At 41.1% G+C, this 26,568-nt stretch overlaps 1 protein-coding gene and 1 long non-coding RNA gene across 2 annotated transcripts in view; both read right to left on the bottom strand.

Annotated features, from left to right (window-relative positions):
- The window catches only part of Lamc1 (laminin subunit gamma 1), a 104,414-nt gene that overhangs the window by 73,228 nt on the left and 4,618 nt on the right, over positions 1 to 26,568 (bottom strand). The gene's annotated exons all lie outside the window — the stretch shown is intronic.
- On the bottom strand, positions 87 to 20,546 carry LOC125360005. The gene is made up of 2 exons (XR_007212635.1): positions 20,489 to 20,546; positions 87 to 885 (listed from the first exon to the last, which is right to left on the bottom strand). It is a non-coding gene; the product is annotated as an uncharacterized LOC125360005 (long non-coding RNA).

Consider the following 26,568-nt stretch of genomic DNA (forward strand, 5'->3'; position numbering starts at 1 on the left):
GTTTTTTTTTTAATAATTTTACTGTTGCTATTAATGTGTTGTACATAAGAGGTTACCATTTCATAAGTCAAGTAATGAGTATTTCCTTTTTGGACAATGTATTCCATTCCTTTACTTTTCCCCAGTTTCCCTCTCTCATCCAGTAAACTGAGATAGATAACAAAAAGCAGATCTTGTCAGAACAGAACTATTTTTTAGACAATCTTTGGAGAGAATATCTTCCAAGAAAGAGGAAATTTTACATAGTATAGAACAGAATAATATGTATTATCTTATTTGGCTGCCTAGCTTGTAGCTGATGGGTTTTACCTTTAAAAAAATGTAAACATAAAGATACCATTTTGTTGGTGGCTTTTTGTGAGGTGGTTTTGATTTTTTTTTCATCTTCCATTAATCACCTTCTCTTACCCCCCAGGGAAACCAAGTAGGTGGGCAAAAATTCCTAGATGTTTTCTGGAAGGTACTTTAGAACACCCACACCCTCAGACATAAGACATACTTCCAGTCTATATAAACAGTCTTGGGAGATAATTTGGTTAACAAGAAACACTGGTATGAGTAAAGATAAAATTTTACATATTGAGAAGTAAGGTGTTACAGGAAAGCAAACAAGAAGTAGAACTAGAAAATCGTAACCAGAATCCTTTACAATACATTTTTCCATGATTCACTCACATAGCACGTTTCCAAGTCACCAAATTCATCACCTCAGTGAGTGGATTCTGAGGACAGAAGACAATATAGATCTCTTTCTGAATAGCTACAGAGAAAATGAAGGCCAAACTCAAACATGCATCTGCCAAGCAAATTAAAATAACCACAGGGGAGTCTTTATCACAAACAGTAATGTATTCAAGAAGCAGACAGACATAAAAATGTACAAGACTGACCATTATTATAAAACAGACCTGCCTCTAATATTCCCATGTCACAGGCATAGCATACAACCAACCCCAAACTCCCATCACTCAATCACACCATCAGCAAGCTTAAGACACAATCCTCAAATTGTCTAAGTACACTTCCAAGAATTTTCTACATTTAGAATAGAAATGAAGGGCTGGGAATATGGCCTAGTGGTAAAGTGCTTGTCTCGTATACATGATAGCCCTGGGCTCAATTCTTCAGCACCACATATATAGAAAAAGCTGGAAGTGGTGCTGTGGCTCAAATGGCAAAGTGCTAGCCCTGAGCAAAAAGAAGCCAGGGACAGTGCTCAGGCCCTGAGTTCAAGCCCCAGAACTGGCAAAAAACCAAAACCAAACAAAGAATAGAAATGAAGCAGCCAACAGACATAAACTTTTGGAAAACTACATCACTGACAAAAAAATAAATGTTCTCTCATGCTTACAGGGAGAAGAAGAGAGCTCCTTTTAGATGAGTGAAATATACTCAATGACATAAAAACCTATGACTTGTTTTTAGAAAGAGATAAAATCTGGTATTATTTGCCAGACAAAAGCAAATCCTTCCAAAAGATGACTTTCAATTATGATTCAGTAACTTAAGTGTTGAATTACAGATGAAATATTTATATTTAGCTTGGGCATATATTTACATAAGAAGTGAAAAAAGAAAAAGTTCACTAGAGATTAAAAGAAAGTTACACATATATTTTCAACTTCCCAACTCAACCATCTGACACCTGTCAAACTTACTGCATCTATGTGGCAGTACTGGGGCTTGAACTCAAGGCCTTGCATACTCACTTGGCTTTTTTGCTCAAAGTCTGGCACTCTATCACTTGAATCACATCTCTACTTCTGGCTTTTTGCTGGTTGATTGGAGGTTAGAGTTTCCTGGACTTTCTTGCTCACACTGGCTTTGAACCACAATCCTATGATCTCAGCTTCCTGAGTAGCCAGGATTATAGAAGTGAGCCACCAGCACCTAGCACACGCGCGCGCGTGCGTGCATGCATGCGTGCGTGTGTAAGACAGACAGACAGATGATAGAATGAACCCAGAAGAGGCTCTCTATCCCACAGGGTACAAATCAGGCTACATAATCTCTTATTTCTGTTTCTTTGGTGGGGGAAGGGTGTTTGTGTGAGCATGTTGTTTTATGTCATCTTAAAGTGGTGGAGAGAATACTAATCTAAAAGTGGGACTATAACTGGGCAATCATTGCTTGCTTGGATCTCAGGTTCCTCCTCTGTAAAAATGCACCTTTGTGCATTATAATTGAGTAAGACACTGGGCTCAAGCCTGTAATTCAAGCTACTCAGGAGGCTGAGATCTGAGGATTGAAGTTTAAAGCCAGCCCATGCAGAGAAAGTCTGTGAGACTCTTACCTCCAATTAACCACCAAAAAAGCCAAAAGTGGAGCAGTGGCCAGCCTTGAGCAACAATGATAAAGGACAGTGCCCAGGCCCTGAGTACAAGCCCTAGTACCAGCACAAAATGAAATAAAAAAGAAAATTTAGTAAGCCTTGTCGAACAAACAAGCTGCTTATAATCTAAGGGATATGGCAGGTACTCCCAAAATTTGAGTGCCAGTGCTCAACACAAGGAGGGGAAAAGACAAAGCACTGGAAGATTTTTTTTTTTTTGAGCAACCAGCTGAAATCAGCCTTTTACTATTACCAGAATAGCTGCAAAGGGCAGAGTGGGGGATGGGAAAGGCAAGGTAGTGAAACAAACACGACAAGGAGCTGGATGACACATGCAGCAGATCCGGGAGCTATGGCTATGGTTACCCTGTTGGGCCCACAGTTCAACCTGGAGTAGCAACCAGGGTGCCAGTAATTTCTTAGAACTGTAATAAAAGGGGAGGGATTTGTGCTCAGGTGTAGCACTGTGTTACAGCACTTGTCTAGCAAGCACAAGGCCCTGGGTTTGAGCCCAAGTTAGTCAGGGAGAATGGTAGGAACCTACAGATACCAAGAATGGGAACAGGGCTTTTTCTTTCCCCTTAGTTACGCATAGGTAGGGCTCTCCTAGAAATCATCTTGCAGGTGGGTCCCCTACACCTGTTTCTCATTCAATTCAGTAGACACAAAAGGATATACTACCCAGAGAGTCTGCTCTCTCAGACTCAAGATTCCGAAGATAGTAACTGGATTTGAAATTTCTGCCAAGCTTCAGTTCTCACACAAAAATATGCACAGCCTCAGGACATCCCTGGCTCCTTTCCTGTTGCTCCGTAGTTGAAGCCAAACTGAAGTGCAACTTCTCCTGGGAGTCCACAGGTTCTTTTAAATCAATCATTCCAGAAGGAATAAAAGGCTGGATCCCCCAGGGGAAAACCAGCCTACCCCTCCAAATCAGTAACCCCAAAGACTCAACCATTTCAATTATCTATCAACTGCACTGCCAGCTACTACTTCAAAGCTCACTGGCTCAAAGCAACTACCATTCTTGTATTTTCCAATTTTGAGAGTCAGGAACCTGAGAAAGCCTCGGCTGGGTGACCGCCATGCTTCCAGACTACTGCCATGCGGTAGTACTAACTGCAATCATCCACAGTACACAGCTGCAGCAGGACCAGTCATGCCTGGGACCCTAGCTGGGGTGGATGGAAGGCAGGGCATAGCTGAGAAGACTCATCCAAGTACCCACCCGTATCCCCCCAGCATGATTCAGAAAGCAATCACTTCTGGGTAGCAGCACAGGCTCTAGGAGGCCAGGGTGGAAAAGCTGCCTATCCTCTCTACAGCCAGCCTGGGAACTACCACACACCACATCTGCTATCTCGGCTCCATGAAAGTAGCTACAGGCCAGCCTACGTGCAAAGGGAGAGTATCAAAGCACACACACACAGGGCTGGGAATGTGGCTCAAGTGACAGAGAGCTTGCCTTGAGCAAAAGCAGCTCAGGTCCTGAGTTCAAGCCCCAGGACTGGCATGTATGTGTGTGTGTGTGTGTGTGTGTGTGTGTGTGTGTGTGTGACACACACTATGCATTTCAACTAGTAAAGGCTCAAGGCTGGCTATACTAGAAGGTATAAAAACAAAGCCACTAGACACTTGGACCCATGTTCTATCAAGCTGGGATTTGTTCTGTGTTGCAGGGTTTGGGGGAGGTTATTTTTGAGCCAGTACTGGGGGCTTGAACTCAGGGCCACTAAGTTAAGAATATACAAATCACACAGGTTCACTCTGAATACAAATACTAGAAAAGCCAATGGATTTGCACACTGTGGGCAACTAGCACTATACAACAGTGCTGGTAGCAGAGATGCGGCTTAACTCAACTGTCAACCAGCTCTTAGTAAACTCAAAACATATGTATGTGGTAGTTGCATTCATGGGAAATTATGTATATTATAAAAATACTACATGAAAAGGTAAATACATGTTTTACACTCATATATTTATAATCAGTCTTTTCAATTTTGCTTAGTACTAAGGCTTGAATACAGGGTCTTGGGCTCTCTTGGTTTGCTTGCTTACCTGGCACTCTTACCACTTGAGCTACACCTTCAGACCGGCCTTTGGCTGTAGACTTTTCTTCTCAGGCTGGGTTCAAAGTACAGTCCTCTGGATCTCAGCCTTCTGAGTAGCTAGGATTACAGGTGTGCACCACCAGTGTTGAGCTTATAACTGGAGTTTTTCCATAGTTTTGTGAGAAATCTCAAAGTTGGTCAGGACTGGGCAATTCTTTGTTGAATGGGGCTCTCTCTTCTCTCAAGCTCCTTCCTGTTCCTAAATGTAGTATCTTTTCTGAACCACTTCTGAAAATGAGATGAGTGACACATGGTGTCTCTCTATCCAAAGAACTTAAAGAGACCCACACTCATCATATTTTACATTGTACAAGATGGCATTTCTACAACTCCCACAGATTCATCACTCTTTGTCCCAAACCCTTTAAATTTAATCCCTTCCTGATTATAAGTAAGGTTTCCAGTCTGGCACCAGTGACTCACACCTGTAATCCTCACTACTTAAAAGGCTGAGGACTGCAGTTCAAACCCCAGGCAGGAAAGTCCATGACATTCTTATCTCCAATTAACCACCAAAGAGCTGGAAGTGAAGCTGTGGCTCACAGTGGAGGGCCAGCCTTGAGCAAAAAACTAATAAAGAGCACTCAGACCTAAGTTCAAGCCTCGGTGCACACACACGTGAGCACATACATACATATACACACACATCTAAAGCCAATTATCAAAATAAGAGAATTAAGCAATTATATTTTCTGCACCAGTAATAGAGTTAAAAAGTTTAACTTAAGGGAAAAAAATGTATTAGCAGTAAAAATAAAAAATACCCAGGAATGAATCCACTAGAAAAAAGGCAAGCATTATAAAGAGAAAATTATAAATAAGCTTCAAATGACATGAAGGCTTTAGTGATCCATACTTTAAAAAAAAAAAAAAAAGTCAAAGATCTACTCACAGGATTTGTAGGGGGAAGGGGAGTGGTGATGGGAGACTGATGCCAGAACCTGACACATGGTAGGCATGCAAGCTACCACTGAGCCATGCCCCTGTTTCTGGGAGTTTATAGTTAGCAAAACAGAAACTCTTAAAGTCTCAGTCTGAGAAACTCTGCTCTCCTAAAAAAAGAAAGGCATTTAATTTGTGGATGCTGGAAAGAAGATCTTCTTTTAAAAGAAACAATTTTATGGTTGGTTTCAGCTATTTTCTTGTTCTTAAAAGAAAGTTCAACAGAACAAATAGGAAGGTCTTCTATTATAGCTGTGCACAACAAGGAGGATGTCTTAAATCTTGTCAAAACACTACTGTGGCCTTTCTCCAAAGACCAGTCAATGCAGCTCTTTCAAATACTCTTCTAAAGCCAGGGTTTATACATATTTAATGGCTGAATTTAGCCCTATGCTTCTCTGTCAAGTTTAGAACTAAGACTTCTGATACAACAACCAAAGAATAGTCAAATGCCTACCATTTCACAAGTCAAGTACCTAGTTCTAAATCACTGACCTAATGACTTAAAATATCTGTCCTCAATGAGCTCATATGAAAAAAACAAGCTGAATACATACTATAAAAAGATACCCAAAGAAGATAATATGCTCACATTCTAAAGTGGTACAATAAGCACTGTTGCATCACTATTCTAGAATGTGGATACGAATTTTTAGAGAAGAGAATTTGCTTCCAAAAGAATCTGGGACAACAAAGCCCAGAGGACAGACAACATGATATATTTTGGGCAAGAAGCAATGGCAAAGGGCTCTGAGAATGTAATTAACTAAGAAAGGAAGAAAAAAAAAAAGCAGGTATCAGTTCAAGGAGATCACAATCTTTTAGAAAGCAAAAACTAAACTGAAGAAAACCTGCCTGCAAAGGCAATCATTTATAACCATTCACATTGGGCATCCTCAGTTTGAATGATAAAAAGATGCCCAGAGATAATGATTTACTAGTGACTTAAAAAAAAAAAAAAACAAGAAGAAGAAAAAATAAACTCATTAGGATAGAGTGGGAAGGGAAAATGGGAGAGGAAGCAGGTATCACTAAAATCACCTGCTTCTGAGAAAGAGAACTTCTTGGGGCTGGGAATGTGGCTTAGCAGTAGAGTGCTTGCCTAGCATATATGAAGCCCTGGGTTCAATTCCTCAGCACCACATAAACAGAAAAGACCAGAAGTGGTGCTGTGGCTCAAGTGATAGAGTGCTAGCCTTGAGCAAAAAGGAAGCCAGGGACAGTGCTCGGGCCCTGAGTTCAAGCCCAAGGACTGGCAAAAAAAAAAAAAAAGGAGAGAATTAAATTCTTTAGTGATACTTTTAACAAGGCCAGGTTCCTAACAAAACTGCATAGGCACTGGATATGAAATTGTCTTTTTACAAAAATAATGAACAAAAGCAAAAAAAATGAACCAAAATCCATACAGGAATAGAAAAATTTCTTGTCTTAAAAAAGGTGTTTTTTTTTCAATACTACTTCTTTTCTTCTCTTAGACATTCACAAAAGGTCCTATTCATAGTTATAAATATTACTACTGTAATTCAGCAACCCTTTTATACCTGCCATTTCAGCTACATGGGAAGCACAAACTTTTGAGCACCAACTACCATATAAAAGATACTATGGGGGTTGGGAATGAGGCTTAGTGGTAGAGAACTAGTCTAGCATGCACAAAGCCCTGGGTTCAATTCCTCAGCCCAACATAAACAGAAAAAGCTGGAAGTGGCGTTCTGGCTCCAAGAGGTAGAATGCTAGCCTTGAGCAAAAAGAAGCCAGGGACAGTTCCTAGACCCTGAGTTCAAGCCCCAGGACTGGCAAAAAAAAAAAGATACTACGGAACCAGGATCTGGTGCCTCAAACCTATAATCTTAGCCACTCAAGAGGCTGAGACCTGAGGAGCAAGGCTTGAGGCCAGCCAGGCAGAAAAGCCTGTGCAACTCTTATTTCCAATTAAGCAGCAAAAAGTTGGAAGTGGAGCAAAAAAGCCAAATGAGCGTACAAGGCTGAGGTTCAAGCCCTGGTACCATCAAAACATACGCACATTCATACATACATGGAGTTAAAAAGTAAGAGATAGTATGCTGTACACCAGAGACATAAAAGTCAATATAGGAGCCAGGCACCAGTGGCTCACACCTGTAATCCTGAATTTAGCCCTATGCTTCTCTGTCAAGTTTAGAACTAAGACTTCTGATATGACAACCAAAGAATAGTCAAATGCCTACCATTTCACAAGGAGGTTAAGACATGAGGATCTCAGTTCAAAGCCAGCCCAAGAAAGAAAGTCCATGAGACTCTTCATCTCCACCAGAAAATCAAAAGTGGTAGAGCAGTAGCATTGAGCAAAAGACCCAGGGAAGTACCCAAGCCCTGAGTTCAAGCCCTACAACTGATAAAATAAAAAATAAATAAAAAGTCAATAAGGGAGGGTGAAGGGACTAATAAAACCTTCCCTGGGCTGGGGATATAGCCTAGTGGCAAGAGTGCCTGCCTCGGATACACGAAGCCCTAGATTCGATTCCCCAGCACCACATATACAGAAAACGGCCAGAAGCGGCGCTGTGGCTCAAGTGGCGGAGTGCTAGCCTTGAGCGGGAAGAAGCCAGGGACAGTACTCAGGCCCGGAGTCCAAGGCCCAGGACTGGCCAAAAAAATAAATAAATAAAAATAAAAAATAAAACCTTCCCTAAGCCAGGTCATCTGAATAGCCTGCTTTTTATCCAGAACTTAATTTTGGGTCTTTTCTGAACTGTCCCCATTACTTCCCAGTGTCTTTTTCCTGACAAGTACTCAATATTTGCTAGAAGAATTAAGAAATAATGAATTTTATCATAATGACAAGTGCTAAGAAGGCACAAGAGGAATTCCAAATTGGCCAAGTCTTCACACAGGAGCTGAGATTTTCAGGACAATTAGTAGGGAGCAAGACGAAAGAAAGAAAGAAAGAAGAAAGAAAGAAAGAAAGAAAGAAAGAAAGAAAGAAAGAAAGAAAGAAAGAAAGAAAGAAAGAAAGAAAGAAAGAAAGAAAGAAAGAAAGAAAGAAAGAAAGAAAGAAGAAAGAAAGAGAAAGAAAGAGAGAGAAAGAGAGAAAGAAAGAGAGAAAGAAAGAGAGAAAGAAAGAAAGAGAGAAAGAAAGAAAGAAAGAAGGAAAGAAAGAAAGAAAGAAAGAGAGAGAAAGAGAGAGAGAGAAAGAGAAAGAGAGAGAAAGAAAGAAAGAAAGAAAGAGAAAGAAAGACAGAGAGAAAGAGAGAGAAAGAGAAAGAGAAAGAAAGAGAAAGAGAAAGAGAGAGAGAAAGAGAGAAAGAAAGAAAGAAAGAAAGAAAGAAAGAAAGAAAGAAAGAAAGAAAGAAAGAAAGAAAGAAAGAAAGAAAGAAAGAAAGAAAAGATGCTGTGTGGACATGTTCCCTAGGACCTAGTAACCTAATAACACAAGGCACAAAACCAGACTCCCTGAACTTGGGTATCCCTGCTGCCACTAATTAACCACACACTCTTTTCTTTAGCATTTGCATTTGCGTATGTGCTTAAAGACTAAATTCTCCCTTCTTTACCTTCCAGATTTAATTCAGTTTTAAATCCAAAATCAAAATCTGAGGATTGCAGTTCAAAGCCATCTGGGGCAGGAAAGTCTATGAGACTCTTATCTCCAATTGTCAGAAAACCAGAAGTGGTGCTGTGGCTCAAGTGGTAGAGCACTAGCCTTGAGCTGAAGAGCTCAGGGACAGTGCTCAAGCTCAGAGTTCAAGCCCCACAATGACAATAATAATAATAATAATAATAAATCCAAAATCAGAATTCACATGACTAGTTCTGAAGTCTTCTCTATCATAAAATTTCAAGGGTATCTTAAAGGTTATTATAAAGTTTGCCAGAAAGGAAAGTCACCACAAGGCTCAGGCAGAAAGGAGTTTATTGGGGGAAGAGCAAACTGCAGCCTGCACAAGATGGAGGCATGGGGAGACAGAAGAGAAAAGAGAGAAAAGCCAGATTAAGCCAGATTATATAGGAAAAGGTGGGAGGTATGGCCATGTGGATTGGATGTGACCTTAGAGAAGGGGGAGGTAACTGCCTCCAGTATGCCAGTTACCTAGGTAACTCAGGTACTGGGTGCAGACGTAAACAGGTGAGGGTCATCTGCATGGAGCCCTCCCAGGGATGGACCTTACATTCTGGCCTTTTAATAATTATGAAAAAGAGCGCTGACTCTCTCTGGCTACTTCCAACTGGCAAGGGGCATCAACATTAGGAGTAAAAGGTGGAGCTGTGGCCCCTCTGGAAGAAGGCAAGCAGCAGCTGCCCCTTAGTGGTCCTTGAATGAAGCCTGGAAGAAGTCTCATGAGGCAGGGGCTGTAACTTGACCGCAAATTAACCACAAATACTTGTCAGAGTTATTTCTCTAAAACTGCCTGCTTTTTCCTTTTGCTTGTAGAGTAGATCAAACCCAGAATGGCTAGCCTTCAAGAAGGAACCAAGGGGGGGGGGGTCCCTGGAACCCAGCTGGCATCACACTCTCGAGGGCACAAGTCAAAAGGTTGGGCCATTGCAACTGATTTTCTAGCCTATGAGGCATTCTGACTTTATGGAGTAGTCTGGTGAGGACATAGAGTCCATAAGGATGTAGAGGGGGGGTCCACAAGGAAAAAAGACAGGGGGCTGCAAGGATGTAGAGTCAAATTCTCAATTCAGGCATCCCTGAAATGAGAACAGACTGGCCCAAAAGGCATAAGGGGTCCCTGTAGCTGGGAGTCACTCACCAGAGGTAGAGAGGAGATGGTGTGGTGGTTGCATAGCCAGCAATGGTAAAGGCGAGAAGTCCGAAGTGAGTTTCCTCTGGCTTTTGGCAGTTTGGTCCCAGGAGGGGTGGTCAAGGAGGCAGATTAGCCCTCAAAAGAGCAGAGGAATGAGGGGATCCAGCAACTCCTGACTCTGTCCCCATCCACGTCACAGTACCAGATATAAGGTTCACCAGAAAGGAAACCCACCACATGGTTCAGGCAGAAAGGAGTTCATTGGGAGAAGAGCAAACTGCAGCCTGCACAAGATGGAGGTGTGGGGAGAAAGAGGGGAAGGAAGAAGGGAAAACGAGAGAAAAGAACAAGAGAGAAAAGGAAAGAGAGCAGGGACTGTGTTGAGCTCGATTATGTAGGAAAAGGTGGGAGATAGGGCCAGGTGGATTGGATGTGACCTCAGAGAAGGGGAGGTAATTGCCTCCAGGTGTGCCAGTTACCTAGGTAACTCGGGTACTGGGTGCAGACTTAAACAGGTGGGGGACATCTGCATGGAGCCCTCCCAGGGGTCGACCTTACAGTTACATACAGAATGGCATATTTCCTTTTCCTTATTTTGTGTGCATGGGGGGAAGGATTGTTTTAACAAGGTTTTGTTATACAGCCCAAGCAAGCAGGGAATTCTCAACTCTTCTGCCTCTGTCTCCTGAGTATTACAGACACTGCCACACACTTGGCTACTGCATGTTTTTTGGTTTTGTTTTTTGTACTGGACTGGGATTTGAACTCAGGGCCTTGAGCTTTTCATGAGCTTTTCCAATCAAGGTTGGCACTCTACCATCTGAGCCACATCCCCACTTCCTATTGCATGCTTTTTATGGGAAGCTTGCATTCATCTTATCTCATATTCTTCCAGTGCTCAATAATCAAAGACTCTGTTTTAAAAATAAATCTTTTAACCTGAGCCTGTCAGCTTGGCAGTACCTGAGTCCCAGCCATTCACTCATCCTGGATACAGCCTCACTGCTGCTGCCTCATCAGGACAGAAACTGCAGCCTCTTCTCAGACCTGTAGCCATCACAGCCAGAGCCGCCTTCCTGTTTTAAAACCAGTGATGCCACTCCCTTCCCTTCCCTTCCCTTTCCTCATCCCAACTCCTTTCTGGCTGTGCTGGGGATAAAAACATTCATAACTTTTTTTGTATTAGATATTTGTATTGTTATTATAAAAGTGATGTACAGAAGGTTACTGTTTCATAAGTCAGATAATGAGTAAATTTCCTTTAGGACAATGTCACCCCTTCCTTAACTTTCTCCCAGTTTTTCCCTCCTGTCCCCACCTACAGGTCTAAACATTAATTTCTTTTTTCACCTAGATTTTGGTCTTTCAGGGATTAGGGTTTAATGCTCCAGCATTTAAGGAGAGACAACAAACTCCAAATAAACCAACTACTTGTAAGCTTCAGAAGGTCCTATCTCTAACACTGTCACCGGTTTCCCTGCAGATGTTTTACCCCTAGAATCATGAATGGCCTTTCCTGTCCCATCTTTTGTTCCTCTGACAAGGTTACTGTGCTTCCTTAAGACTTCCTGTTTGGACAACCACACACACTCTGGGTATTCAAACTCCCATGTGTCCATTATTCACCATAAAAGGGACAGGAGGAAGTAACCAGCCAGCAGAACACAAAATGATCTATGAACAAAAACAGCTGCAAGCGAGCAAGAGGACAAAAAGACAGCAGGGATCTAGGCAATCTGTGGATCGCAAAAACAAGGTCTATTTGGTCAGGCATGAGAAACCTGCTGATTCAGAGCACTGGGGGCTGCTCCTAACTGCAAATCTCTACAGATGTAAGGAAGACTTCCATCAACCCAATACCACTCCTACCAGCGGCTCACCCCACAGGAACAAAGCCTTCCCTCCCTCCCTTGGCAGAAATACCACAGCACTTCCAAAGGTTTCCCAAAAAAATGTGATACAGATTTTACTTCCCAGTACAATAAATAGACCCCTCCCCCTGTCTCTTTCCCCCAAGTGACCTATGAAATGAGAAAAAGAGGAAAACACATAGACACATTAAGAACATACAAAGTCACAAAGTAGCACCTAAAACAAGTCTATATTCTCCAGACATCTGGAAGGCATAGTTACTTCCAAGTCAGTCCATTTAGCCATTACTTGTATCTGAACAAAACAGCTTAAAGTGGAAGTAAGTCTCATACCAAAGTCTTATCAGAATGACCACAAAATCCAGTGTTTCTCAAATCCACCAGGAATCAATGAGTTTCTCTGCATGTGGCAAAAATGCTGAAAACAGCAAGAAACAAAAGGGCTTGAGCCTCTAATGCAATCCTGATAAAGTAAACAAATTCTATTACAGCTGCATCACAGATGTTCCCACAAATTCATAATCCCTAGAATTCTAAGAATCCAGTCTCTAATAAACTTTTTGTCTCATGCATTTATTTAAAATGCTCACTATAAATGCAACATTATGTATAGAACTATTGTAAAAGTGAATCCAAGACACACAAATCCACTAAACATTACCCTTCTCCCAGGAAAAACCAGTCAGATGACTGAAGTAATCAAGTACACCAATGCTGCTTTGGTTTCCAATTCTCCTTCCTCTGTCCATCCCATAATCTTCTCCCTTGTCCCCTAACGTGGTGCATGTGTGTGCCCATGTGTGCGTATGTATGCGTGTGTGTCAGTATTGGGGCTTGAACTCAGGGCCTTATACTCTTGCTTGGCATTTTTTGCTCAAGGACCACTTAACTCACACCTCCAACTTTCAGTTTTTTGCGGACTAATTTAGAGGTAAGAGTCTCTCAACTTTGTCTGCCTGGGATGGCTTCAAACCCTGAACCTCAGAGGTCAGCCACCTGAGATTACAGTCCTGAGCCAATAGCACCCAGCTAAAAAGAACAATTTCAATGAAAACAAGAGGTTTATCTGGATCTGATATAAAACAAGAATCTAAAAACTTCAAAATATCACTGGTCCTATTGTAATAATGTACCTGCAGACAGGAACCACTTAGAAACAGCAATACCAAGGCAACTACTTCTACCTAATTCAGCTCTAAACCTTTTTTTGGGGGGGTGGGGGGAATCATGGGGCTTGAACTCGGCGTCTGGGCTCTGTCCCTGAGCTCTTTTGCTCAAGGCTAGTGCTCTACCACTTTGAGTCACAGTGCCACTTTTGGTTTTCTGGTGATTAAATGAAGATAAGAGTCTCAAAAGTGAGCTGGCGTTGAACCTCATTCCTCAGAGGCTTCTCAGGAGGCTACCTCCTCAGTAGCTAGGATTACAGATGTAAGCCACTGGCACCTGGCTCCCAAACTATTCTTTACGGCTTAAAGGTAATTTTAAGTGTCTTTCCAACTCCAGAAATTCATTATTGTATTTTTCTGTTTAGCAACTCTCTTAGCACACTCTGTGCTGCAATAACAGAATACCACGGGCTAGACCACTGGTGATGAAAAGAAATAGCTTTCTGCTCTGGAGGCTACAAACTCCAAGAGCTTGGTCCTGGCAACCAGTGGGGGTCCTCTTGCTATGTCACAGTGTGACACAAACCATCACAGAAGAGGTCACACTCACTTTTGTATAAACCCACATCCACTATAGGGATGTTAGTGCACTGAAGAGCATGAGCTGGTCATGTCTTCAAGGTCCCAAGTCTCACACTGCTGCACTGAGGATTAAGTTTCCAACCCATGGACTCCAGCGGGCATATACTCAAAACAAAGAAGCTACCTATTATTTACAGACCTCCAGATATGCACACATTCCAGAAAACACAGGATCAAAATGTCGTAGGAGACAGGGTCAAAAAAAACCTTAAATTCTGTACCTTGATCTAAACATTTCACATTGCCAAGTTTCTACAATGTATTCCTTAACAGTTTCTGAAAATAAGATGGTCGTGGATTTTGAGAACATATGGGAAGACCACTCCAGCCTCTAATTAGTCTGTGTTGTCACAGCAGGAAAACATTACTTCCCAATTTTCTCTGCCAGTGAACAGAAAAATTGCCTAGCCAGTTTGAGGCCCTGAGTTCAATCCCCAGTACAGGACGGAAGGACGGAAGGACGGAACGACGGAAGGACGGAAGGAAGGACGGAAGGAAGGAAGGAAGGAAGGAAGGAAGGAAGGAAGGAAGGAAGGAAGGAAGGAAGGAAGGAAGGAAGGAAGGAAAGAAGGAAGGAAGGAAGGAAGGAAAGAAGGAAGGGAAAGACCAAACTATTCACTTCATTTTATCATCCAGTCACTACCCTCTTCCTAAAAACAGTAAAGCTCCTCTCTGGAAACAGTTACAATATATTTGTTCTATATGAAGAAAGTCCATGGAATAGTCCAGAGAACATATTTTACAAACTGGGGGTGGGGCAGCACTGTGGGGGGGGGGCGGGGATCATAGCAGGAATATGAGGGACCTTTTAAACCCAACACTCAGTCTTTCAATGCTACCTGACCTTCCCACAAGAAAGGAAACCGATCACAAACATAAGTCATCAGCACTTCCTGTCATGATGTAACCACATTCATCACAGAAATTCAGAGAATGAATACTAAGCAAGCCTGTACAAAAGCAGAAAAGGCAGAAGGCCAGTGACAGCCCAGAAAGAAGGGTGTGTGTGTGTGTGTGTGTGTGTGTGTGTGTGTGTGTGTCTGTGTGTGTGTGTGTTTTCAATTTCTAGAACAGGAGGTAAAATATATCACAAAACAGAGTAAATACATGCCCTAAACGAAAGTATGACTGCTCTTCTGAAATAAATCCCAAAAAAAGTTATCCTGAAGAGGGATAGGGCGATTCACTAATGTATTTGAATATATAGACAAAGAGGTAATGGCACTTCTAAGCCCCTAAGATAGAAACAGTGACAGAAAGAGAAAATGAAAAAAATAGCAGCTCTTGAGATCACAGCAGTTACCTACCCATCAGTCACTAAAAGCTATATTAGACCTATTCAGTTAGTAAACTTGAGTTGCAGCAACAAAAAGCCATCAACCATGTAAGAGAATTCACTTGGAACAAAGGGGCACAAAATAGATCCTGGAGATCAACCAAGCCTCCTTATCTTCAAGGATGCCAGATAAAGTAAGCAAATGAACTCAGAAATCCAACCTCTATGTAGACGCAGTGGAAGGAGATAAGGTGGTATTCCCCTTCCTAACACAAGCACCAATCACCCGAGGGTAGGATACGCTTTTCCTACCAGCAGACATTGACAAACTCCAGGACGTCATCTCAAAATTCAATAAATTCCTTAGAAATTCCTAGAGGCATTGATGACTGTTACACACTACTAACAAAACCTAAAATTCTTCCCTTAGAAAACAATCCTCTCTCCTTCACAAATAAGTGTAAAATCTTTTTCTATTTTTTTTTTTTTTTTAGCATAGCAATCCAGAGCAGGGCAATGGTGGCTCATACTTGTCAGCCTAGCTACTCAGGAGGCTGAGATCTAAGGATCACAGTTCAAAGCTGGTCCAGGAAGGAAAGGCTACAAGACTTTTATCTCCAATTAACTACCAAAAAAGATAGAAGTAAAGCTATGGCTCAAATAGTAGAGCACTGGCCTTGAGCAGAAAAGTTAAGGGGCAGAGCCCAGGCCCTGAGTTCAAGTCCCAAGACCAACACTTTAAAAAAAGAGTTTCTCAGATTTGTCTGCCTGATCCAGCTTTGAACCAAGATCCTTAAATCCCAACCTCTTGAGTATCTAGGATTTCAGGCATGAGCCCTATTAGACATCACAGTGTAGTACCTATTGAAGAAATTTTTAAAAGAATATTCACAGGAAATAAATAATTTGTGAAGCATTTCCTTTCTACCATGGAAATTAAATAGTATTTTTTAATTATAGACATAGTTAAAAGCACAGCCACACAAAGACATTCTCAGACAATTCTCTAAACCTGGAGCAACAACCACAAACTTACCATCTTACCACATCAACCATAAGCATCAACCTGAATCACAGCCTACCTTACACAGGTAAGAAGGCCATAGGTACAGCTTATAGGCCCATTCCCTGTGGGAGTTTGCCATGACCTTCCTTCAATACCTCTCTGAACTCGTTGAGGGACTTCAGTTCCAACAGGCTGATAGATAGCTCAATTAATGCCAACTGGTTTGCTTGTTCACTCAACAAATATTTGTTCATGCTTATCCATGTCAGTAGCTTCCAAAACAAGAGGAGAAAAACTGTGAGAACCATCTCCTAGGTAATTAAGACTTAGATTCTGTGTTCTTCCTATTCCAAATCAAAAGTTACACCATAAACTAACAAATTACCTAATATTATTTATACTGAAATTAATTGATTACTATAGGTTTGGGGTGTTTTTTCTTCTTTTTTTGCCAGTCCAGGGACTTGAACTCATGGCCTGGGCACTGTCCCTGAGCTTCTTTTGCTCAAGACTAGCACTCTACCACTTGAGCCAAAGCACCACTTCCAGCTTTTTCTGTTTATGTTGTACTGAGGAATCAAACCTAGTGCTCCATGCATGCTAGGCAAGCACTCTACCACTAAGACACATTCCCAGCTTATAGTTTTGTTTTTGTTGTTTTCTTTAACTTGAGGAATAATGCAGATGCAATGAAATGTGCACAATCTGTGAAACTCTGAATTTCTATAACCAGGTCAAGATGTAAAGCACAAAATCAGAACTACAAAGACAAACACAAGACTGGCCCACTAAGCATGCCTCTGGAACACTGATGGGCTCAGAATAGTCACAGCAGTGAACCAACCATCCATCATACTGCTCAGCAGGCTTATGTGTACTGCACTTCGCCATTGTGAAACAAAGTTTACTGACTCCCTAACTCTATATACCACCATGTACCCAACTCAAGAAACAGAGAAGGGGAGGGAAAAAAGGAAAAAGGAAGGAAGGATAAGGAAGAGATGGAGAGGAAAAAAGGAGGGAGGGAGGGAAGGAAGGAGGCCTCGAGGGAGACAGGGAAAGAGAGAGGAAGGGAGGGAGGGAGGGAGGGAGGGAGGGAGGGAGGGAGGGAGGGAGGGAGGGAGGGAGGGAGAGAGGGAGGCTGATTTTGAATTTTATTTTCCACCAATTTTCTAAACAAGTGATAAAGAGAAAAGAGCTAGTTGGGAATAAACAATAAAAGCAAGTTTAAGAGACTATAAAAGAAATAAGGTAAATAAGGTAAATCCATGCCTCCTGGTTCTCCTCCCACAAAGTGCTATATAAGAAAGAGATAGGACCCTTTATTTTATCTCTCAAATACGTAGCTGCAAAGGGCACCAGACTGTCTGGGCCCAGTTATTTTAGGCTTACCCCATGGAAGAGTGCATGGAAAGAGATACAGATGTTATTTAATTAGTGCCACCCAATTCTGATGCAATACTCTAAAACCTCAGTAACATTTCCTAAAATGAGTGTTCTGGTATCCTCTATTAGCAAGCTGTCAATTTTAGGCCTGAATGAATGAACATCTAACTTTATCTTCTTCAAGAAAGAAGACACTACAAATCCCAGTAGAGACCTCTTATAAATCTTAGGGCAAGCAAGCAAGATAGGATAATAGAATCTCCATGCACAATCATCTTAAAATTGTACCCAGAGTAACTGGCCATTTAAGATGAGAGACAAATTAATCTCTCATTTTTAAGTCTTTTCAGTAAAAAAAAAAAAAAAAAAAAATGAACAGCTCTGGCTCTATACTTTTCTTTAACCCCCATCCACACAGAACAGCAGGAGGGCTGTCAGTTAAGTACAGCTGGAGATAAGCAAGTCAAGAATATGAGTTGGTTCTGCTACCTGTTAACTCTAGACAAATACATAATCACTCCCCATCTGCCTGACCACTTTAAAACATGTGTCACTGAGATAAATTGTGCTTTATCTTTATACTTCTTTACTGTTTTGAAGAGAGTGAATACCCAGCAAACACTTCTTCTAAGTCTACCCATATACAGAAACTAAAAAGTAATGCCATATATAAGAAGCAAATATGGTACTTCCTTATATTCCCATTCCCCTCATTTGTTTAATAAACCCCTTTAAAAAAAAAATCAGAGGGTGCTGGTGGCTAAATCCTAGTTATTCAGGAAGCTGAGATCTAAGGACTGTAGTTCAAAGCCAGCTGGGGCAGGAAAGTCGTGAGACTTTCATTTCCGATTAACAAGCAAAAGCCAGAAGTAGAGCTGTGGCACAGATGGTAGAACACCACCCTTGAGTGAAAAAAGCCAAGAGAGGAGAACACAAAGCCCCAAGTTCAAGTCCCAGTAGCAACACCAAGAAAAAAAAAACCTTTTCAACAACAGACATGTGAATATACATTCTAGAAGTAGTTTGCTTATAACCATTTCTTTTTTCTAAAGAAAAAAGTCAAATTAACATTAAAATTTCAGAAGTACATATTTACATGTGATGCTCATGGACTAGCAGAGTATCATGAAAATGGACCTAGTGCCATACTGATCTAAGTCCCAATGTCATTCTTCATAGAAATAGAAAGATGGATCAAGGGGCTGGGAATATGGCCTAGTGGCAAAGTGCTCTCCTTATATATATGAAGCTCTGGGTTCAATTCCTCAGCACCACATATATAGAAAAAGCCAGAAGTGGCACTGTGGCTCAATGGCAGAGTGCTAGTCTTGAGCAAAAAGAAGCCAGGGACAGTGCTCAGGCTCTGAGTTCAAGCCCCAGGACTGGCAAAAAAACAAAACAGAATGATGAATCAAAAATTTGAAAACATAAAAGCCTCCAAACAGCAAAAGAAATTCTAGGTAAAAAGAGAAGCAATACAGATTATCATAATACCAGTCTTTATACTACAGAGCTAGAGTAACAAAAACAGCATGGTACTAATGTAAAAATAAAAAAAGACCTAAAGACCAATGGAATAAAATATCCAACAATAGAACCACATAGCTAATTTTTAACAAAGGAGACAAAAACATAACACTGGAGAAAAGACAGTCTCTTCAACAAACGGCGATGACTGTCTATATACCAGAGGCTAAAATTAGACCCCTAGCTCTTACCCTGCACAAAAATCTACTCCAAATCAATCAAAGAACTTACAGTAAGATGTGAAACTTTAAGTCTACTACAGGAAAACTCTGGAAGTAATAGGGAGAAATAATTATTTTCTGAATAGGACTCTGATTGCCCAGAAAGCAAGAAAAATAATTGACAATGAGGCATCAAATTGAAGTCTGCACAGCAAAAGACCTAACAACCAAAACCAAGGGACGACCCATAGAATGATTAAGAAAAAAAAAAAAAGCTCCAGCTCTTCAACAGATTACTATCTAGAATATAAAAAGAGCTCAAAAAATTAAACAGTAAATGAAAAATCTAATTAGTAATTGTGCAACTGGACAATTTTTAAAAGTGTGAAAAATGGATAGATGAAAAAATGTTCACCACCCTTGGCCATCTGAAGGAAATGCAAATCAAAAGCACACAAAGATTCTATCTCACCTTGGTCAATTTTTGTTTGTTTCAAAAAGAAATAAAAGAAGCTGGGGATTTAGCTCAGTGGATGAGTATTTATTTGCCTACCACTATTAGGCTACATCCAAAGGAGTATAAATCAATATATGAGAAAGACACCTGCATACCCATGTTTATTGCAGTGCTATTTGCAAAAGCCAGATTATGGAATCAGCCAAGGTACCCAAGAACATATGAAGAGATAAAGAAAATAAGGTACATATATGCACAGCCTTTGCAGAAAAATGGGTAGAACTGGAGAGCAGCATGTTGAACAAGATAGGCCAAGCTCAAAAAGCCAAAAAATTATAAGTTTTCCCTTATAAGTGGAAGTTAGACCTAAAAGACATTTGTGGACATGTATGTGCATCTATGGACCATATGTGTTTGTGTTTGTGTGTGTACATAGAACATGATTCTAACTATGAGAACATTGAGGGAGTTGAAGGAAGAAAGGGGGGAAAAATACACAGCAACTATGTATGAAGATGACATAAGGAACCTCAATGGAAGCTGTTGATCAACAGGGACATGAGGGTCAGAGAAAGAGCAATTCAGAGTACCATTCTGATAAAAATACAATATATGCTCATCTGAAATGCCATGGAGAAACTATAGTAAATAAAAACCATAGTGAAAGAAGTGTGTTGTAGCTCAAAGTGGCAGCACACGAGCACACTAGCTCAGGGACAGCACCCAGGCCCTAGTTCAAGCCCCACTATGGACAAAAAAAGTATAATAAAATACTATAGCGTAACTGTTTAGAAAGAACAATATATTCATATGAGAATTTATGAACACAAAATTTAACAAAATTGACTTCAAGATTTTTACCCAAAAAGGACAGTTACAGACATTTTAATTCCATATCACTTTCACATGTTAGTATTTTGTTATTAAAAAATATATACCGGGAGCTGGGAATATGGCCTTAGTGGCAAGAGTGCTTGCCTCGTATACATGAAGCCCTGGGTTTGATTCCTCAGCACCACATATATAGAAAATAGCCAGAAGTGGTGCTGTGGCTTAAGTGGCAGAGTGCTAGCCTTGAGCAAAAAAAAAAAGCAGCCAGGGACAGTGCTGAGGCCCTGATTCCAAGCCCCAGGACTGGCAAAAAAAAAAAAAAAAAAAATGCCATGAGGCTGGGAATGTGGCTTACTGGTAGAGTGCTTGCTTAGCATGCACAAAGCCCTAGGTTCAATTCCTCAACATCACATAAACAGAAAAGGCTGGAACTGGCACTTTGGTCAAGAGGTAGAGTGCTAGCCTTGAGCAAAAAGAAGCCAGGCCCTGAGTCCAAGCCCCAGGACTTGGGGAAAAAAAATTACCATATACCATACTCAGGATGAACTACTACAGTGGCACATACTTCAGGAGAGAGAGAAAACTGATAAGTCAACCTGAGCTCAAAAGTATTGCTCTGTCCAGGCACCAGTGGCTCATGCCTGTAATTCTAGTTACTCAGGAGGCTGAGATCTGAGGAGCGCAGTTCAAAGCCAGCCATAGCAGCAAAGTCTGTGAGACTCTTATCTTCACTAAACTACAGTACCAAAAAAGCTGCAAGTGGAGCTATAGCTCAAGTAGCAGAGCACTAGCTTTGAGCAAAAAGAAGTTCAAGGACAACACTCAGGCCCTGAGTTCAAGCATCAAGACTGGCACCAAACAACAACAAAAAAGTATTGCTTTGAAGAATTAACATAAAATGTACTAGGATGCTTATAATTAGAGTATATTTGTTTATTCATTTACTGTATGTGTATTTACTGAAAACTAAGCCAAACACATTGCTAAGATACAAAGTCTCCAGCCTCCATCCAAATAGTAAGTTAAGTGTGAGCCCTCACTGTGCTTATTAAATCACTCACTGAAGACTTATTATGTAACACAAACATACAATCTACAGCTGAGGTCACAAAGCTTGTGTGGTGAGGTCCAGATAGTAAATATTTCAGCTTTTGTAGGCTGCGCCATATGGAGTCTGTCCCAACTACTCAACTCTGCCTTTGTAGTACACAAACAACCATAAACAAATGTTCTTAAATGGGCTTAACTACGTTCCAATAAACTTTGTAGAAACAGAGATTTGAACTTCATGTAATTTTCACATGTTACAAAATATTCTTTTGATTTCTTCAACCAATTAAGAAAGCGCAACTCATTCCTTACTCTGTTTTCTGATGCTCGTATTGAACTCGGTGTCTCTAGCTTACTCAGCTTCCTTGCTCCACTGGTGCTCTTCCATTCAGCCAGGCCATTAGCCCAGCTTTTTTCTGGTTAATTGGTAATGGGGTCTCATAGAATCTTGGATAGATTCAAATCTTGATTCTCTGGGTCTCAACCCCCTAAGCCCTAGCTCAGTTTTTGCTCATGTGCAGAATTGAGACCTAAAATACTAATAGTAATAATAACCATAATCATGTTAAAGGGAGATGATTTGGGGGTCCTAGCAAGAGGGGGAGAGAAAGAGTGAGTGGGTGATGAGGAGTGTGATTTAAATACATTGTATGTATACATGAAAATAGGATATGAAACCTACTGAAAATGGTTTAAAAGAAGAGAGGGAGTTAGAGCATAAAGGAATAAATTTTACCAAAGTATACCATATGCATATGGGGAAATATCACAATAAAATCCTTTTTATACAATTAATGTATGCTAGTAAAAAGAAAAGAAAAAGGGTTGGGAATGTGGCTTAGTGGTAGCGTGCTTGTCTAGCATGCATGAAGCCCTGGGTTCGAATCACCACCACCACCTATACAGAAAACGGCCAGAAGTGGCGCTGTGGCTCAAGTGGTAGAGTGCTAGCCTTGAGCAAAAAGAAGCCAGGGACAGTGCTTAGGCCCTGAGTCCAAGCCCCAGGACTGGCAAAAAAAAAAATACCCTGGGAAATGACAAATTATATAGCACTGAAGACATATGTAAGGAGATCAAAGGAGGATACTCTTAGGAGAGGAACACAAGGGCACAGTGCCTATTTGCCTTTGATCATATAAAATAATATTTATGGACATGAACTCCAGGAAATGGAGACAAAAAGTTTTTGTCTTTATTGTTACTTCTGTTTTCTTTTCATCTTGTTAGTTCATTTATGTCTTTGGATGGTTAAGGGGGCACACAAATGGAGGGACAAAGGGTAAATCAATACAGCAATAGTACTCAACGGACACAATGTTGAAAATGAATTACAGTATACAACTGGGTGTGGATGGGAGTGAAAAACTGGGAGAGAGTGAGGGAAGGGGCCAGACACTGTCCAAAAAGAAATGTACTCACTACCTGATTTATGTAATTGTATCCACTCTGTAAATCACCTTCATAATAACAATTTTTTTTAAAAAAAAGAATGTGCATGGTACTGAGGTTCAGCAAACAGTAAGTGTTTAGCAATAGTAATTAGATGAAGCAGGTTCCTAAACCTGCCTTCAAAGAGGGCATGGTTAGCAGAGCACAATGTATACATCTGTGGTCCCAGGGCTGGGAAGGTGGCTCAGTGGTAGAGTGCTTGCCTAGCATGCATGAACCTGGGTTCAATTCCCCAGTACCACATAAACAGAAAAAGCTGGAAGTGGTGCTGTGGTTCAAGTGGTAGAATGCCAGCCTTGAGCAAAAGAAGCCCAGGGACAGTGTGCAGGCCTTCAGTTCAAGCCCCAGGACTGGGAAAAAAATATATCTGTAGTCCCAGCTATTTAGGAGGCTATCCTGAGACCAAGAGTTTCAGGCCCTTCTCAACATAAAATAATTGCAAACACAGAGACTTACTTCATGATCTAGAAATAGAAAGGAACAAGAAACAGATATAAATGCTATGACAGATCCTACAGGGTGGTAAAACCAGAACGTATACTCTATTCCAGTGAGTGGGAAAAGAGGCTGAAGAAAGAAGAAAGAATGAAGAAAGGAGGAAGGGGGACCAGGAGGGAGGGAGAGTGGAAAAGAAAGCACACTGACAGGTAGGATTCCTGAAGTATTGATGCTTAGGGAAGAGTTTAAACCAAAGAGTGGCCCTCTGTGCATGTCAAGTGACAAAGATAAACCTACAGGTTAAAAAGGTTTGAATCTTCCAGGTGCTGGTGGCTCACACCTGTAATCCTAGCTACTCTGGAGGCTGAGATCTGAAGATTGAGGTTCAAAGCCAGACTGGGCAGGAAAGTCCCTAAGACTCTTAGCTCCAATAAACCACCAGAAAACCAGCAGTGGCACTGTGCCTCAAAGTGGTAGAGTGCTAGCTTTGAGCAAAAAAAAAGCCCAGGGGCAGTACCTGAATTCAAGTCCCATGACCAACCACAACAAAAAGTTCAAATCTGGCCAGCCCCAGTAGTTCATGCCTGTAATCTTACCTATTTAGGAGGCTGTGATCTGAGGATCATAGTATGAAGCCAACCCAGGCAGGAAAGTCCATGCATGAAACTCTTATCTTCAATTAACCAGCAAAAAGCCAGATACTTCTGTGACTCAAGTCGTAGGGTGCTAGGTTCCAGATACTACAATACATTTCCCATCATGCAAAAGATTTGAACTTTTCCAGGTGACCAGAAGAGCCACTGATGAGCTACTGGCTATGATCAGACATGTATTTTAGATTCATCAATCAATCTGAAGTAAGACTAAACACTTGGACCAACTTCTCACAGCCTGACTTTAGTCTTCAAAAAGACTAAACTGCAAAGTTTTGCAATGATACCAATGTGACACACAATACAGATCACAATAAGAAAAAAAGATTCTGCATTTTAAATCTTAACCTTTCTGTTTTGAATCTTGACCTTTCTCAGCCTAGTGACTTGCAGTATGATATTCTGGGTGACACTGGGTAGCAGCAAAGAAGCACAATTCCTGGGCGGCTTCCCACAGGTGTACTCCTGTGTACTGTGCTGCATTTCTAACTTACTATATGTACCAAGTGTGATTTATTGGGTCACAGCCCTACTATAAGCTGAGGAGTGGGGGGATCCACATTAAGGCAGGGTGAGAAGGATGGAAAGATAAAACATTCCAAGAAGTTTGGCTTTCTTGTGGTGTCAGGGATGGAACACAAGGCCTTTCTCATGCTAAGTGAGTGCACAGATAGGGTTGAAGATACAGCTGCTCGGAAGAAATGGCCGCACAGCAGTGGATGCAATCTGCTCACAGAGTAATCTTTACTGGGGAAAGTCTGTCAGGCATGGTTACCTTTCAGAGTAGACTCAGGAAATAGGCCTCTGGACATCCCAAATTAATCAGAGCCAGCAAGGGCTTGGGTCTAAAGAACAAACTAACCCAAAAATACAATTCTATAAATCTGCCAACAATAACTGAGGCCTTGAGGTTAAGATGTGTTCATTCAAGGATAGTAAGCAGCACAAAAAGAGAAATCAAGAATATACGTAAAGGGGCTGGGGATATGGCCTAGTGGCAAGAGTGCTTGCCTCGTATACATGAAGCCCTGGGTTCAATTCCCCAGCACCACATATACAGAAAACGGCCAGAAGTGGCGCTGTGGCTCAAGTGGCAGAGTGCTAGCCTTGAGCAAAAAGAAGCCAGGGACCGTGCTCAGGCCCTGAGTCCAAGCCCCAGGACTGGCCAAAAAAAAAAAGAATGTACGTAAAAATGAACAGACCAACCAGGCACAGTGGTCCACCCCTGTAATCCAGCACTCAGGAGACTCAGGCAGGAGAATTGAGAGTTCAAGGCCAGCCTAGGCTATATAGTAAAGACCCTCTTGGGAGAGGAGTAGGTAGAGGGGAGAAAACTGAAAAAGATTAAGGAAAATAACCAACATTCTGGCATCTCCAAATCAATATGTACATGAGTTTATTTTTAGAGTTCCCCTGAAAGAAACTAAGCATTCGTTCAAGAGAATTGCTGGAGAAGCTACGAGCTGTAGCGGCCACTACACTGCTACACAAGACTATGGAGTCCAATACTTATTTCCACTAGGACTTTTTGCAAATCAGTCACAGAATCTTCATTTTTGCCTTACTGAGTTACATAAAATCTAATTGCTGATCAGCAAGAGACTTTATAAACTGTAAAATACCTTAAAGATAGTCTCAATATATTACCATAATGGCATCACAACTGTGGATTCCATCTAGAAGAATGTAAACTCTTCAAATCACTTTCAGCAGTACCTTTACTCTTCTACACCACCTTTCTATCAGGCATAGTGGTATGGATTTCATAGGTATTTTAAATATGTTTGCAGAATATCTGGCAGTAACATGAGAATGTGGGCATAGGAAGAGCCCAGGGCAAAGATATCCCCAACTTCCTAAAAGATTCTGAATTGGAATAATTGTAATTCCTCCCATTAAAATGGCCAAGGATAAATTGATGGGGTGAGAATGAAGCCTTCTACTCCTCCAATCTGGCTCCTAATGTGTGTGCTTTTTCTGAAAGAGTTAGAAAAATGGAGATGGAATTTGTAGAAAAAGCAGTGAAGTACAGAACAGGGAAACAGCCAACAGTAACTCTTACAAAACTGCTCAGCAACTACTGGCCCTTAAAAAAGAAGAGCTCCTTAACATCTCAAGTTGAAACCTGCAAAATGTAAATCAGGCCTTTGTGAGACAAACTAAAATAGTGTCCCCTTAGGGTACATGAATACCACAGTGAAGTCACCAGCATGAACTATACCATGCAAAGATGGAGGGGGGGGCTCTTCTTTTCCTTGTTAAATGTACACTTATCAGATGACTGAACAGTAAAATGCAATTACCTTAATTATCAATTATTCTGATTTATGCACACAGAAAACTTACATTGTGAATTAAACAGCCTCATTTAATTACTAGCCATTCCTAAAGTCTGAGGAGTCTGGAAACTATTTTGGTCCCAGTGTTAATCTGGGGAGTTCTATAAACTTTGATTGAGCTGCTTATATAAGCACTCTTTTCCTTAACCTAATAATTTGAAGAAAGAGGGATAGCTGCCTTACTCCAAGACCTTATCTGCCAAGTTTCTTTTTTGTTTGTTTGTTTTTTGCCAGTCCTGGGCCTTGAACTCAGGGCCT

Source organism: Perognathus longimembris, chromosome 11, assembly GCF_023159225.1.
Source record: "Perognathus longimembris pacificus isolate PPM17 chromosome 11, ASM2315922v1, whole genome shotgun sequence".
NCBI classification, from domain to species: Eukaryota; Metazoa; Chordata; class Mammalia; order Rodentia; family Heteromyidae; genus Perognathus; species Perognathus longimembris.